The 14,403-nt window shown below is 48.6% G+C and overlaps 1 protein-coding gene and 1 non-coding gene across 2 annotated transcripts in view; one reads left to right on the top strand and one right to left on the bottom strand.

Moving 5' to 3' along the window:
- Chst11 (carbohydrate sulfotransferase 11) overlaps positions 1-14,403 on the bottom strand; it is a 226,205-nt gene that overhangs the window by 36,589 nt on the left and 175,213 nt on the right. The window lies entirely within an intron of this gene.
- On the top strand, positions 6,681-6,782 carry LOC131895405 (U6 spliceosomal RNA). Its single transcript, XR_009375166.1, has one exon. It is a non-coding gene; the product is annotated as a U6 spliceosomal RNA (small nuclear RNA).

Raw genomic sequence — 14,403 nt, 5'->3', positions numbered from 1 at the left:
AGAGAGAGAGAGAGAGAGAGAGAGAGAGAGAGATCACTAGAACGCGTTGGACCTGAGTGCCCGAGGTGTGGGCAGGACGGCTTCTCCTCCTCCAGGGACGCTGTCCCCACCCCAGCCCACCTCCCTCACATTCCTTTCCAGGCTGCAGAGCTCTTAGGTTCATCACACCAAGTCAGCCAGCCCCGTCTTCCGGCTTCATCTCCTCGCCTCAGTTCCATACACATTCAAGTTCCCGCCTGGAGCCAGGCACTGGGCCAGAGTCCCATTGAGCAAACACGCTCTGCTCGGAATTGGCCCCCAAGGGACCCCTGTAAGTACACACAGCGGCTCACAGCTACAGAGGGGCACTGCCCTGAACACTCTTCTCACATGCCACTCCCTGGATTCTCACAGCCAGGCCTTGTTGAGAAGGGACGTGAACCATGAACAGAGGCCTGAAAGGCTGAGGCAAGTCAGGGTGTGCTGGCGTTTGTGTAGAGCACACAGTGAGCCTGGAATAGAGGCGAATGCCAGGGCTCACTTTGAGCTGGGTGGGACCCCTAGAAGGCACGAGTTAGGGAGAGACATGATCCAACTTCAGTGAGGGGTTTAGGTGAGAGAAAGATTAATTCTGGTGAATCCAGTCCAGACAGCATGTCAGAGAGACTGCGGCAGAGGTAGGGAAAAGCCATGATCAAGGCCAGGCTAGAGCCTCTGTGTATGGCTGAGGGTATGGCCTGCAAGGCAGGGTTCAAAGATGTCTCTAAGGGGCTCTGCTGGGACAGCCGGAGAGACCGGTTGTGTTTGGGAGGGTGGGAGATTGAGTGGGGCTGCTCTCAGGTTAAGACAAGTCACATGTTCTGGTAAGGAATGAGACAGGCAGGCGAGGCTGGAGGCCAGGAAACCGCGTGGGGCTGCACACATTCGGTGGACAGTGGTAGGATTCATTCACCCAGCACATGCAGTGGGCCTGTGTGTTCTGCACCCACGGCCTCAACCATTGCTGGATCGAAACACATCTGTCCCGAACACAGTGGGACTTTTTTCTTAGTCCTTAGTCCCTAAGCAGCCCACAAAAACAACCGTTTGAGGAAGATTTACATCACACTCTTACTGGTAATTTAGAGACTCTCAAATATATGGGATGATGTGTTCTATGCAAACACAACTAAATTTCATACTGGATGAGTGCTTCTGCAGATTTTAGTATCTGAGGGGGTCTCAGCAGCCCTCTACCCCCATCAATATCAAAGGAACAACAGCATTCTGAGTCTGGCTATCTGTATTTCAAGTGCAGAAGACACAGAATGAAACAAAGTTTTGGCCCCGGTGAGTACGCAGGGACCATGGCCTAGGGAGGGCCAGACTTAGATAAGGAAGGGGCCAGGAGAGGAAAGGCTGAGGTCTGCTGTCCTCCCTATCATCCGTAAGGGGTGGAGGGAGCCAGGAGGTCAGCAGGAACAATCATCCTGTTGTCCCTCCGGCTACTACATTCCTGGAAGGCAGTGTACCCTGAAACTGTGGGTACGAGAGGAGGCCTCGGACTCAGCGCGAGGAAGACGCAGGTTCCCATCAGATCTGAATTGTGTCCAATTGCCTGGGATCCATTATCGATTCTTGTGACCTGTTGTCTGCCCTTGGAGGAACATTGAAATTGTACTGTCAGGGCGAGCCTCACTAAGATGAACAGCAGGAGACGAGCTAATGTTTCCAACATGCTCTAAGACATTGTGCAGGGTAGGGAGGAACTGGGCAAGGGGCCCAGGGAACAGGCGAGAGACATCTGCCCCAGTGCCTGGGAACCCTTCAATCACTAGGGCAAAGAGCTGTCTGCTCCCTGGAGCTTCCCAGGGAGAGGAAGGATCCCCTGAGCCAGGCCTCCAGCGACCCAAACATCTGCATCTTCCTATTGAAGTCTGGAGCTGGGCCTAGGACAAACCTATACTCCAGTTTCCACACCTACAGATTAGGGCTATTGTGTGCTCTCCTGGCATGGTTTAGAAGATTAAGTAGAACAGCACAGCTCACGCCTTTACTTATTAAGCTTCTAGAATGTGCTGGCCTCAACTCAAGTGTGTGATAAGAAGCTGCAATAGTGAATTCAACCCGATCATCAGGGGCTGTCCATACAGACACCCTCTCCAACACTAGTCTTCGAAAATGGGCTCCTGCATTTTCTGGGACCACAGGTCAAATGAATAAAAGATAGGTTTCTAGGGCCAGACACTGTGGCACACACCTTTAATAACAGCAGAGGCCGGCAGATCTGAGTCCGAGGCCAGTCTGGTCTACACAGTGAGTTCCAGGCCATCCAGGCCTACATAGTAAAACCGTGTTTTTGTTTTTGTTGTTTTTAAAACTGGGCTTCTAGAATCCACAGTGACTTTGGTGGCCATGTGGCCAGGTGTTTGGAATGTACACATGGCCCTTTGAGGTGTGCCATCCAGAGCCACTGGCCCTATGAACAAGAACTTCTGAGTCCCACTCTGACTTGAAATAAAGGTGAACTGGGTTTGGAAAATATTGGAAACCTATGACTGGAGGGGGCGGATCTGCCGCGGGCACCTTGTCTTCTGTCAAGCATCCTGTTCTGAGTATGTGGCTCCACAGCCCTGTCCAATCCCACGGGAACCAAACATACCCATGGTGCAGGTCACGGCACCCACATGCCGAGGCTGGGCCTGGAGGAACCTCACTGGCTGCTTAGCGACACCTATTCCTGGACAGTCCGGTGTTAGCCTCTCCTGGACTCGTGTGTGAGAGAGAGCTCTCTATTCCTACAGGGCCTGCCATTGCCCCAGCTTCCCCAGCCTTTGAAGAATGGGGACCCTCCTCCCCACCCCAGTGTTTCCACTGGGTGTACCTCATTCTGGGCTTTTGGGAAGCAGGGGCGTTTGGATTTTAACCTCCATGCTTATTTTTTTTATTTTTATTTTTTTGGTTTTTTGAGACAGGTTTTTCTGTGTAGCTTTGGCACCTTTCCTGAAACTCACTCTGTAGCCCAGGCTGGCCTCGAACTCATAGAGATTCACCTGCCTCTGCCTCCTGCGTGCTGGGATTAAAGGCATGCACCACCAACTGCCCGGCTTAACCTCCATGCTTATATTTTAACCAAGTCTTCAGTGCTGATGGAGCAAGACATGTGTTACTACAGGAATAGTTTTTTGGGTACAGCCAAGGACTGACTCTATCCCTTTCGTAGAAAGAACTGTGTTAGAGAGAGCAAGGGCCTTCCAAGCAGGAAGATGTGGGTTTCCATTCAGCTTTATCATTTACTAGCAGGTTAGACTTGGATCAGTTACTGGGGATTTCTGAGCTTCAGTTTCTTCACTGGTGTCAAATGGAGTGGTCAGGAGAAGGAACGAGATCCTGGGGCCTGATCACGGCATACTGTTCATCCAGATTCGTGACTTCCTTTTCAAACCTCACAGCTCTTGCCATCTTGAACCCTTTACTGTGTTATTTTCCATAAAAGCTGCAGTAAGACGCGGAAAGCATCCCTCCTTCAGGCACTGGATCAACCTGGTTGGGGGCGGGGCAATCGACGCAGTAATAACACCCCAGGAGGTGCCAGGCACTGCAGTCTGCTTCGCACGCACAGCACACCTTATTCTCATGCAGCCTTCTCCATCACCCTGTGAGTTAATCACTAGTACACTCAGGATAGTCCTCGTTCATGCAAAATCCTGGCACGGAAGTGTTTCCCTCTCAGATTCTGGAATAGCTGCACATATAAAATGATAAACCTTGGAGATGGGACTCAAGTCTAACATGGAATTCACTTGTTTGACATATACCTTAAACACAAACGTGGGCTGAAGGGAATTTTAGACACTATCTTTTAACAATTTCATTTTAACGTGGGATTCTGATGCATTCATTTGGGGTTTCGGGGTGCTCCACTTGTATCCTTCCCATTTAGCAGACGAGAGTATTGAGGTTAGGAGATACCTAACAGTGGATGTAGGCATTCAAGTCAGGAATTGCCTTTTGACTACCATTCTGCCCAGTAAACACAGTCATTTTCACAGTAATTAAGCAAATACTTTATAGATAAGTGTCTTGTAAACAAAAGCAAGAGGTGGGTGTCTGTGTTCTTGGGAGTCTCAAGGTGGGTTTCTGTGATTTTCTTTCTGGCAGTTCTTATTCAATCTATTATTATTATTATTATTATTATTATTATTATTATTATTGTGTGTGTGTGTGTGTGTGTGTGTGTGTATGTGTGTGTGTAGAGGTGTGTAGAGGTCAGAGGACAACCTTAGACGAAGTTCTTTCTCAGGCTCTGTCGACCTCATGTTTTTTGAGGCAGGGTCTCTCACTCTCGGAGAGTTTGCCTGGAGAGGTTGGGCTCTCTGGCCAACAAGCCCTAGAGATCTACCTCCTGGAGTCCTGAAGTATAAGCACACCCCCCCACCGCTGGCTCTCTTCCATGTAGGTTCTGGGGATCAAACTTGTAGCCTTCATTTGTGTGGTGAGAGCCTTCCTTGCTGAACCATCTCCTCAACCCTCTATCATTAATTTTAAACAAATGTTTCCTGTTGCACCCCCCCCAATATATTATTATCTTACTGCACCTGCAGTATTAGAATTTAGCTGGAAGAGTGAACACTGACTTCTACTCTATCTTAAAAAAACAATAGATGGATAAACCCAGCATTTTACATCCAAATCTGTTTAATCTGGCATTTCTAGGGTTGAGTCACAAATTACAGGCAAAAAGTTGTGTAGTTCTATGGGGACATCTGTAAGCGAGATGGGAGGTCACAGCTTGCGATGGCACACAGGGCTATTCCTAGATGAGAGAGCCCACAAGGAGATCTGGGAAGGACCGCCACAGAAGGTGAAATTACAGAGGACTCCTGGGGTCATCTGAGCTCATCGCTCTGTAAGCTGGGGCAGTATCGTTTCCTCATTCCACTGAGTGAGACTTCGGGGTCATTGCTACCGTGAGGGGAAGACTGAGGTGCTCAGCCCCGCCCACCGAGTTCCAAATGGAAGCAAATGAAATGGTTCCTGTTGCCCTGCTTATGTCACAGAAGGAAACTGAGGCCCAAGGAAGTGAAACAGTTTGTGAAAGTCCCAAACTGGGAGCCACAAGTTCTTAATCATCCATTACCCCAAATTCCCCTGATGTCAAGTGTTCTCAGGGATTCCATGGCTGAGAGAACACAGAGACAGACTGCAAGCCACACACACTGGAAGCTGTTGTAACAGCCACAGTTAAAAAGTAAAACAAGCCGGGCGGTGGTGGCGCACGCCTTTAATCCCAGCACTCGGGAGGCAGAGCCAGGCGGATCTCTGTGAGTTCGAGGCCAGCCTGGGCTACCAAGTGAGTCCCAGGAAAGGCGCAAAGCTACACAGAGAAACCTTGTCTCGAAAAACCAAAAAAAAAAAAAAAAAAGTAAAACAAAACAAGCATTGATATGAATCACTTGTTAACTCAATGTAAAATTCAGCAAACATTGATGAAGGACCTATTTTACCTCTTTGGGTATGGTATTTTGAGATCAGTGTGTATTTTAATACCAACAGCATAGCTCAACCTAGATTGGCTACATTTAGAGTCCCATGTGACTGGGAGGCCATTTTGGGCAGCACCAATCCAGATGGACAGTCCTTCACCTTATGATGTATGAGAACCACATAGGCAGTCTGTTCAAAATACAGATTTGAGGCTGGGCGGTGTTGGCACATTCCTTTAATCCCAGCATTCGGATCTCTGTGAGTTCGAGGCCAGCCTGGACTACAGAGGGAGGTCCAGGAAAGATGCAAAACTACACAGAGAAACCCTGTCTGGAAAAACCAAAAAAAAAAAAAAAAAAAAAAAACAAACCAGATTTGCAGGCCTTGCCCAGAGTCTACTACTCACTGGCTCGAGGTAAGGCTTGGAGTCTTGCTCTCTAACCAGCATTTTAGGGGCTTCTGAGGCAGCCATCTTGGATCTAGCAAGCTCAGAAAATGCAGCCTAGTTACTCATTGTGTTTAACAGAGATTAGTGGCTAGGCAGGACACATCCGCAATTCACACCCGGCAGGAAAAGCCAGCTCTTTGTTAGTGAAGTCTGAGTTAAAAACAGTATTTGATCAGTTTGGATGAATTACTTTCAGGTATAAAGAGTAAACACAGATGTCTTTCTGAACAGACAGGTCTTCCTTCAGAGAATAGGTAAGACTTCCTGATTAAATGCAAGGAATATTCATCTACACACACAGAGTTCAACTCTCAACAGTCCGGTTTATTCTCTTAAAATGAAACTAACTCTCAATCATGCCTGCAATACCCATTAACACTCAACAGAGTCGGTGGGAACTCTGCCTTTGCTGAACGGGCTAAGTGAGGAGACACTCTGAAAGGAGCTTTAATTAAACACCCTCTGTATGCCAGACACAGCCCTGGGCAGCATCTAAGCTACAGAGATGAGAACTGGGGAAGAATGCGCTTCACTGGTAAGGAAGAGAAGGGGCAGATGAGGCCAGACTCTCCCAGAGCCCGGAGGCTAACAGATATTCCATCCATAGACAACTCCCACCAAGTCTCACCCGCTATCTGGGCATCCCTTAGCCTGGTCAAGGAGTCACACGAAACAAACCACCACAATCGGTCCATCGTGGAGGCACAGGGAGACGGGCGTTCTTACCCACCATTGTGTCTGTCCTGACACACACTGGTGTGCGGACCTCAGACGCAGCGGAAGCAGCGTTCACTTTAACAGGACTCACACTAGATTTGGAACCACACAGAGATTAGCTTGGCCCCTGTGCAAGGATGACGTGTAAATTCGTGAAGTGGTCCATATTTGAAAAAAACCAAAAACCAAAAATGACCTGAAGCAAATATAGAAAAAAAAAGTTTTATTTGCTAATTCAGGATGGTAGAAGTGTTTACTAGGCCATTTCTCAAATCTACGAAAAATGTCCAGATATTTTTTATTTGGAGGTTAAAAAAAAAGATTAGATGGGGCAGGTGAGAACCTAATGGAAGTCTTGGGAAGCATTGCCCAAGCCCACCGCTCTACCTCTGCCCAAAAGAGGAGCATGTAGATAGTTCCACAATACCCCAGAGGCTCCCCTGGCCTCTGGTGTGGTACAGCATCACTCATGAGGACCACTCAAATTCTCTTTACTTGTCAGCTCTGAATCCCCACCAAAGCTGGGGAGGGCGTGTCCCACTTAAACCTAAGTTTCTCTTTAGATCCACCTCCAAGGATGACACTCATCTGGTTGGCTTCTACAGGATTACCAGGTGCATAACTTCGCGCAACAGCATCCTGCCAGGTTTACCGCCATACCAGGCCACAGCAGACACACTCGGGAAGCTGTGATAGGCGATCTGGGGTGGCTCTTGGTAACGCGGTACTTCCCCCCATGTCTGGCAAAGAGCTCTGAGGTCACCGAGGAAAAGCTACGAGTGATGGATGGGACTGTGTGAAAGAGAGGCAACGTCTTCTCAGCACCAGGTCTGAAGTCACATGACATCAGCCTGGAAGAGTATCCTAGTCACTCATGTGTTTCTGGGGCTGTGCACAGGGTAAGCATGTAGTGAATGCTTATTCAGTAACTAAACCATGAGGATGGGCTCGCTCTCTCTCTCTCTCTCTCTCTCTCTCTCTCTCTCTCTCTCTCGACTCTCTCTCGTCTCGCTCTCTCAAGTTGTTCTCACGATAACCTTCAGACACATGTAAAATGAGAACCTGTGTGTGTAGGCGTTTTGTCTCTCACTGGGACACTGGCTGAGGATTTTGAACTGGAACCAAATTTCACACAACTTCTTAGAACTGCTCTGCCCTGGGATGTCCACCACATAAGGTCTTAAGAGGCACTTAATGTGAAGCCTGCTGCACAGCGAACAGCTAGCACATGTACATTTGCAAAATGGCAATTTTTATCACTGAGTCCCACGGCAAACCAGCTGGACAGGCAGCAGCAAGCCCATTTCACAGAACAGAAGGCTGAGGTTACCAGAAAATTGCTGGTAACGTGTACAAGGCCCACGCCTGGGACTGGGGGATGGTACCAGGCCCTGAAGGCTGTAAATCTAGCATCAAAGGATTCCTAGTCCACCAACTGCTGCCTATTCCTAGGTGCTGACTCAAGGCTACCTTCCAGCTCCTTCTCCAGCTGTTGGTTCTCACCCAGTGGGGGGTCTGATGATATGCTACCTGGAAGTTACTGACTTCTATGGCTCAGGCCTGGAAAGTCAGACTTTCTAAGCCCAGGACTTAGCTCTGGTTAAGCACAGAGCGAGGGTGGAATGTTCTGGGGCAAAGCAAAGACTGGAAATTCCAAGGGGGCTCCAAGAGCTCCCCACTGAGAAGCGCTCCATAAACAGCTGGGCCTGGAACTGCTGGAACTCACTCTCTTCAGCCTGGAACGTTCTCACGAAGCTCGCCCTGTCACCCTCACATGTCACGGTACTGACCTGTCAGTCTAGCCCCACGGTATCTGTTAACTGATTGGCTCACTCCGTGGGCATGGTCTCATGTAGGATCCTGCTAGGCCATCGAGCTGAGGCTTTGTCACCTAACTCCCTCCCTCCGCGACATCAGTGTCACACAGGGAGGGGGTACGAGGGTCTGACAGATGTGGGGAGGGCGTGAGGAGGCAGCAGCCAGCAAACAGGTTCTTGCTGGTCTGTAGAACGGTCCCCAAAGCAGGCAGGAAGTGGAGAGCTCTGCCAGGCCCCACAGCCGGTCAGTGGCTGAGGTGGTTTCTGCTGGCATTCTGAGTGACATATAACCACGACGCTGAAATGCCTTCCCCCACTGTTGGTACAATCCAAAGTTCCTGGTGGGACTTTCTGATGGGTAGACACTCCAGTGAGAGGTCACATCTGTCACAATCCATACCATAGGCCAAATACTACTAGTTGCCTATTTAATATTATTTTATTATTATTGCAGAGTGTGTGCACGTGTGTGTATGCATGTGTGCAGGTGTGCTTATGTGTGGGCTATTTGTGCATGTGTGCACACTCGCATGGAAAGGCCAAAGAACCACCCCAGTGTCATTCTGTAGACACTGCCCACTTTGGTGTTTGTTCGTTTTGAGACAGGGCCTGTCAATGGCCTGGAACTTGCTTAGAGACGGGCCTCATCTGTGGGTTCTGGGGATCAAACTCAGGTCCTTGCACAGTAAATGCTTTACTGTCTGAGATATCTGCCTAGTCAGATTCGGTTTTTAATGGTCCTAGAGATAAGAAGAGTTTTCAGATGCCTAAGTGGTTATGTTTTCATTCCATAGTATGACTGTGCGTTTGCATGGGAGCGTGCACGGGCCACGGGATTTGCACAGGGGTCAGAGGACAACTTTCGGGAGCTGGTTCAAGACCAGCCTGGACTGTCTCAAAACAAACACAAGAAAGAACAGCAAAAGCCCTCGCCCGTTTTTCGCACAGACGTGTGACATAACTCATTTAACTAAGGCCCTATTGTTGTTTTACTATGCAGTTTTTAGACAGTGTCTTATTAGAAATCGCACAGCCCCTGGCTGAACGCCCAAGGGTTTTCAAGGCTTTCTTTCTGTATGAATACGAAGGTTGTTTTGAGAATATCTGTAAGATCTCTGTGTGTGTACCTGCGTGCGTACACTGGGGTATGTGGTCCTGAGGCTGCATCTCCTTTATCCTGTACTGGCTTAGGGGCAGCGGTGAGTTACTTTACTTCCCCCGGCTTTGGTGTTTCTGTCAATCACATGGCTAGAACAGGGGCTGCTGTGGAGGGCTGTGAGGACTAAATCCATCAATACACTTGCAAACATTCGCGGCCACAGACTCCCTTGCTGAAGTCTGTCAGCACCTAGTGTGGAACAGCAAGCTATTCCTTCAGAGCCCATCAGCATGGCCGGTCTTCAGAACGCTAGCCAACGGGAGAACAGGGCCACAGGGTCTCGGCAAGCTCCCTCTGCCAAACAGACTGGGGTGCCGGAAGTACACAGAGGGATCCCAACTCACAAGCGCACAAATAATTGAGAGTCTCTGTTTTCGTGGTTTGAGAATTATAAGGGGCCCCCGACACCACGCACGGAGGTGATAAGCAAAAACATGACCACACTGTTGCCCAATTCAAGCATAAACACTCACACGTCCACCAGGGGCAGGAAGTGCAGGGCGGCAGCCCCACCCTCCAATGTGAAGCATTCGTGGAAGGGAGCTCGTGGCCTATGCATGGAAGAATGCCCCAGGGCTGCTGCTCAGGAAATACTGTTGGTACTGCTAACATCTGAAGAAAACACGAAAGGAAATAGGTCTTTGGAACTCTCTGGAAAATGGCCATTGTGAACAGAAAGGGATCTATAACTGTACTGATCTTGAGTCCCACCTCATCTTGTCACGGTCATGTCTAAAGGTCGTCTGGGATCCTAGACGGTTTATTTAGTGCCTCTAATGTGCAAGCCACTTTCAAGAGGACAGCCAACGATTGTAGTGGCTTGATCGCCCGGGAGATAACAAGACAGACAGCACCCCATGTTCACGACAAGGCTCTGAAACTCAAGTTGGTGTCAGGCATGCGCCCTGCTGGTCCTTGAGTCCTAGGCCTCATCACAACTACCCTTAGTCCCTCGGAACCAGAGGCTGCTGCACTGGCTGTACGTTTGAGGCAGCTAGACAGGAGAAGGGTGCCTTGGAAGTAAGGACCCACCCACTTTTCATACCAGTCTTTGCAGAGAGAGTAAGAAACAAGACTCAACTTGCAAAACATCTAAACAAAATGACAACACTCTAGTGTCTGACTCTTTTTTTTTTTTTTTTTTTTTTTGGCGTGGTGGATAAGTGCATAAAATACATTCCATACTGAAAGTGTAAAATGTAAGGTGATTCCCCAAAGATTTCATCCCAAATGCCTATTCTAACTGTAGAGAAGTTCATGGAGTTGGAATTTGAGTCTAATTTTGGTGTGTGATTAATTTTTTAACAGGTTTTTTAAAAGAATAGTTCATAAAATTAAAGACAAACAAAAAACCCCAACAAAATAACACCAATAAAACCCCAAAAACTCCACTGAGAAGAGTCTTTCTTTTGAAACCACGGGATTCACGGTTGCAAGCCCTGACCGGAAGTCTTAAAGAGTCCGACAGGAAGTGACACATCCTGACTGAGCTTGTGTGGGCCCAGGCCCAGAACCTAGTCTCCCTCTCTTTATCACAGCCATCATGAACCACCTACTCGGTCCTTGGCGCCTTCTGTACCCAAGGGAGTAGATAACTGTCTCCCACAATACAACTGTCCCATAGCCCGGCCTCTGGACCACGGCCAGGGAGATCTGACTTTTAGAAAAAGTCATGTCACTCCTGTGAATCATCGTGTGGAAATGCCGGCTCCTATTAGAACACTGGTAAGTTCCTGCTTGAGAAGTTCCCAAATGTCACAAGAGGAATTTCGGAAATACCCTCCCCCGTCTCAGTGAGTGTCCGAGCAGAGGGCACAGGACCAGCCCCAGCAGGGCCAGGGCTTCTGATTCTGACTCAGCTCACTCCATAGGGAAGTCCGACACAACCTGGCTCTGCCACCACAGCCCTACCCGATAGCCTCCCGAGGTGCCACGCCATCCTCACAGTGGGCTTGAGAGCAGTGCACACCCACAAGATGGGGACGAAGCTGCACTAGGCTGAGAGCCACACTGAGCCACACAGCTAATGAGTCTTTAAATCCCTGGTTACCAACGCTAACACTAGGCCTAATGATTAATGTTTTAAAAAGTATAGAAAGGTGTGTGAAATTTATCATCAGGTAATAAATCATGGCTTATTTTTTTTTCTCAATAAAAAGCAGCTAAGTAACACAAGGCAAGCATATGTATTAAAAGTCATAAAATGAGTCTGAGTTTCTTATACCAAACAACCTAATTTGCTTATACATAAATATCAAGGGACAGAAAAGCAGGCTTTCAAGACAAATTGAATGAAAAAGTGTGTAGTCACATCACACCCCGGCCCTTGCAGGAGGCTATATATTAAGATTTTTTTAGGCCTTACACCTCATGTTTCTGGAGCAATAAGACAAATGAGGTTTTGCACATTTATTTCAGCATAAATTAACACTAACCATCTGGATGGATAAGATAACCAAATAGCCATAAAATCTTGGCATCCTCCACTGGAAGAAAACTTGTTTGGGAGCCGAGAAGGGGGAAAATCCACACAAGGTTTGCTGGAGGAATCACAACACGATCACGGGGCTCAGGAGGATTTCCACTCCATCTCAGACTTTGAACACAATACACTGGCGTCAAGGCAAGCTCTCGGGGGAAGAGGTGATGGAGATAACATGTCTTTAGGACTGTGCAGCTCTTCACTGACTGAAAGTGTCTGGGGTTTAATCTGGGCATCCCCATGGCTTCCAGATTGAGGGAGGCTCGGTGTTTATCATTTCCATTCCAAAATGGCAGATCTGGGGTCAGAGGGAGTGAGCAGTGCTGCCATTCAAGGTCAATACTCTTTTCACTACCCCATCTGGATACCCACTCCAGAATCTACCCATCCACTGGTCCACACACCCATCCGCATCCATCCATCCATCCATCCATCCATCCATCCATCCATCCACCCATCCAAGTATCTACCCATCTATCCACCTATTCACACATCCATCCATCCACACACCCACCCACATACCTACTCACCTAACCATCTATCTATTGATCCACCAACCTGTCATCCAAATCCACTCCTCTACTCATTCACCCACCCATATTTCATACCAATTCTTTTTTTTTTCTTGGTTTTTTTTGAGACAGAGTTTCTCTGTGTAGCTTTGCACCTTTCCTGGAACTCACTCTGTAGCCCAGGCGGGCCTCGAACTGTGAGAGATCCTCTGCATCCTGAGTGCTGGGATTAAAGGTGTGTGCCACCACCGCCTGGCTCATACCAATTCTTATTTGTTCTATACTCCTTCCTGAAAGAAAAATGGAAAGGCTAATTCTTAGGCACTGGCACAGTTGCCCAGGAGGAGTCCCTTCCTCACTGACGATACACCAGCCTGGGGCCTGGGTCAGCTTTATCTCTTCACTCTTTCCATGTTTCCTCTGCCGGCTTTCCCTCTCCAGCATGTGGTGCTAAGCATTATGGGGTCACTCTATCACTTCTCTGCCCTTTTCTGCAGGCTTGGTAGAATTCCAGGCCCTGCAGCTTGGTTTACTTGGTGGAACTGAATCCAGGGCTGACTTTCCCCATACACGTGACATGACGGCATCCCTTCAACTCACACTCATTGATTCACTAGTATCTTCCTTCATTCAGCCAACAAATAGCTATTAGGTGTCTATTAACTAAACAGCACCGGGCCGAAGGGATGAAACAACAAACAAAACGCAAACGTTTAATAAAACTATAGTTTTTAGAAATTTGCCCTAGGAGATGGTCGTCTGGTGCTGGCAAAGTGGGGATGGGCCCCAGAAAGTTGCAAGGGCTCAGGTGGGCAGCTGGCTGGGAAGAGCATAATTACCACTTCCTGAGAAATATTCATTGTCGGGTGCTGTTCTGAATGACTGTGTCTGAGTCCGCTACACCACTCCCTGCCGTTACAGGAAAATTGCGCAGTGTAGCCGCAGCTGGATTTCAACCTTCTGAGGTTCAACGCCCTAACAAAGCCACAGGGCCACGTCCAGATATGATTCAAAGTGGAGACAGAGTCATCCCAGCGCAACTCACTTCCCACTCTTGCCACAATGATCAAGGACTTCCACATGTGGACACTCCCAGCCATGCTAAAGCTTAGGCTTCGGTTGTCTAGGTGCTGGCTCATCCTTCAGTGAGCAGAAGGTTTGCGGCTGAGGCGTCAGCCCAGCTGTCTTCTCCCTCTCACAGCTGACATCTATCTTTCCTTCTGTGCGCCCCCTCCCCTCTCCTTCAACCTTCCCCATGCTCTCCTTTCCTGCCAGAGGCCAGTCACCTTTTAAAGAGTACTGACTGGTTTCTGACCTTGAACACAAAATGAAGATGTCCATTCTGTCCTTGTGAGGTAACCCAGAGATGGACCACAAAGCTTGTGAGGCATTCTCCCAGCAGAGTGAGGAACAGGTTGTAGCAATGACTGGTTGCTATGGTTACACAAGCTGGCTAGGCAGTGCCAGCAGCAACATTCAAATCCAGACCCCCGAATTTGCGCGGCTCCCTGTTGGAGGAGGCCGCTGCTGGATGAAACATATTAATAGATGGTGTGGGGCAGCTCAAACTCCCAAAGGAGGTGGCTTCCCATGATCAACAGATGCCATGATGGGTAAATCCCCGGACCATAGAGGGAACACCACCCCTGTCTCTAGTCTGTCTGTCTCTCAGTGCCAGGGTAGCAAAAACAAAGAATGTACCCCATGGAGATGGACCGTGCATGAAAACCAGGTCCAGATAATATTGGCGGGACCCACACTGGAGCAATCCCGAGTCATCTGTACAGCGGTCCATTTCTATGTGTGGTCTGTCTCCAAGGGCA

Source organism: Peromyscus eremicus, chromosome 18, assembly GCF_949786415.1.
Source record: "Peromyscus eremicus chromosome 18, PerEre_H2_v1, whole genome shotgun sequence".
NCBI lineage: Eukaryota > Metazoa > Chordata > Mammalia > Rodentia > Cricetidae > Peromyscus > Peromyscus eremicus.
The sequence above is the reverse complement of the archived record's forward strand: the minus strand, read 5'-3'. Positions and strand labels throughout refer to the sequence as shown.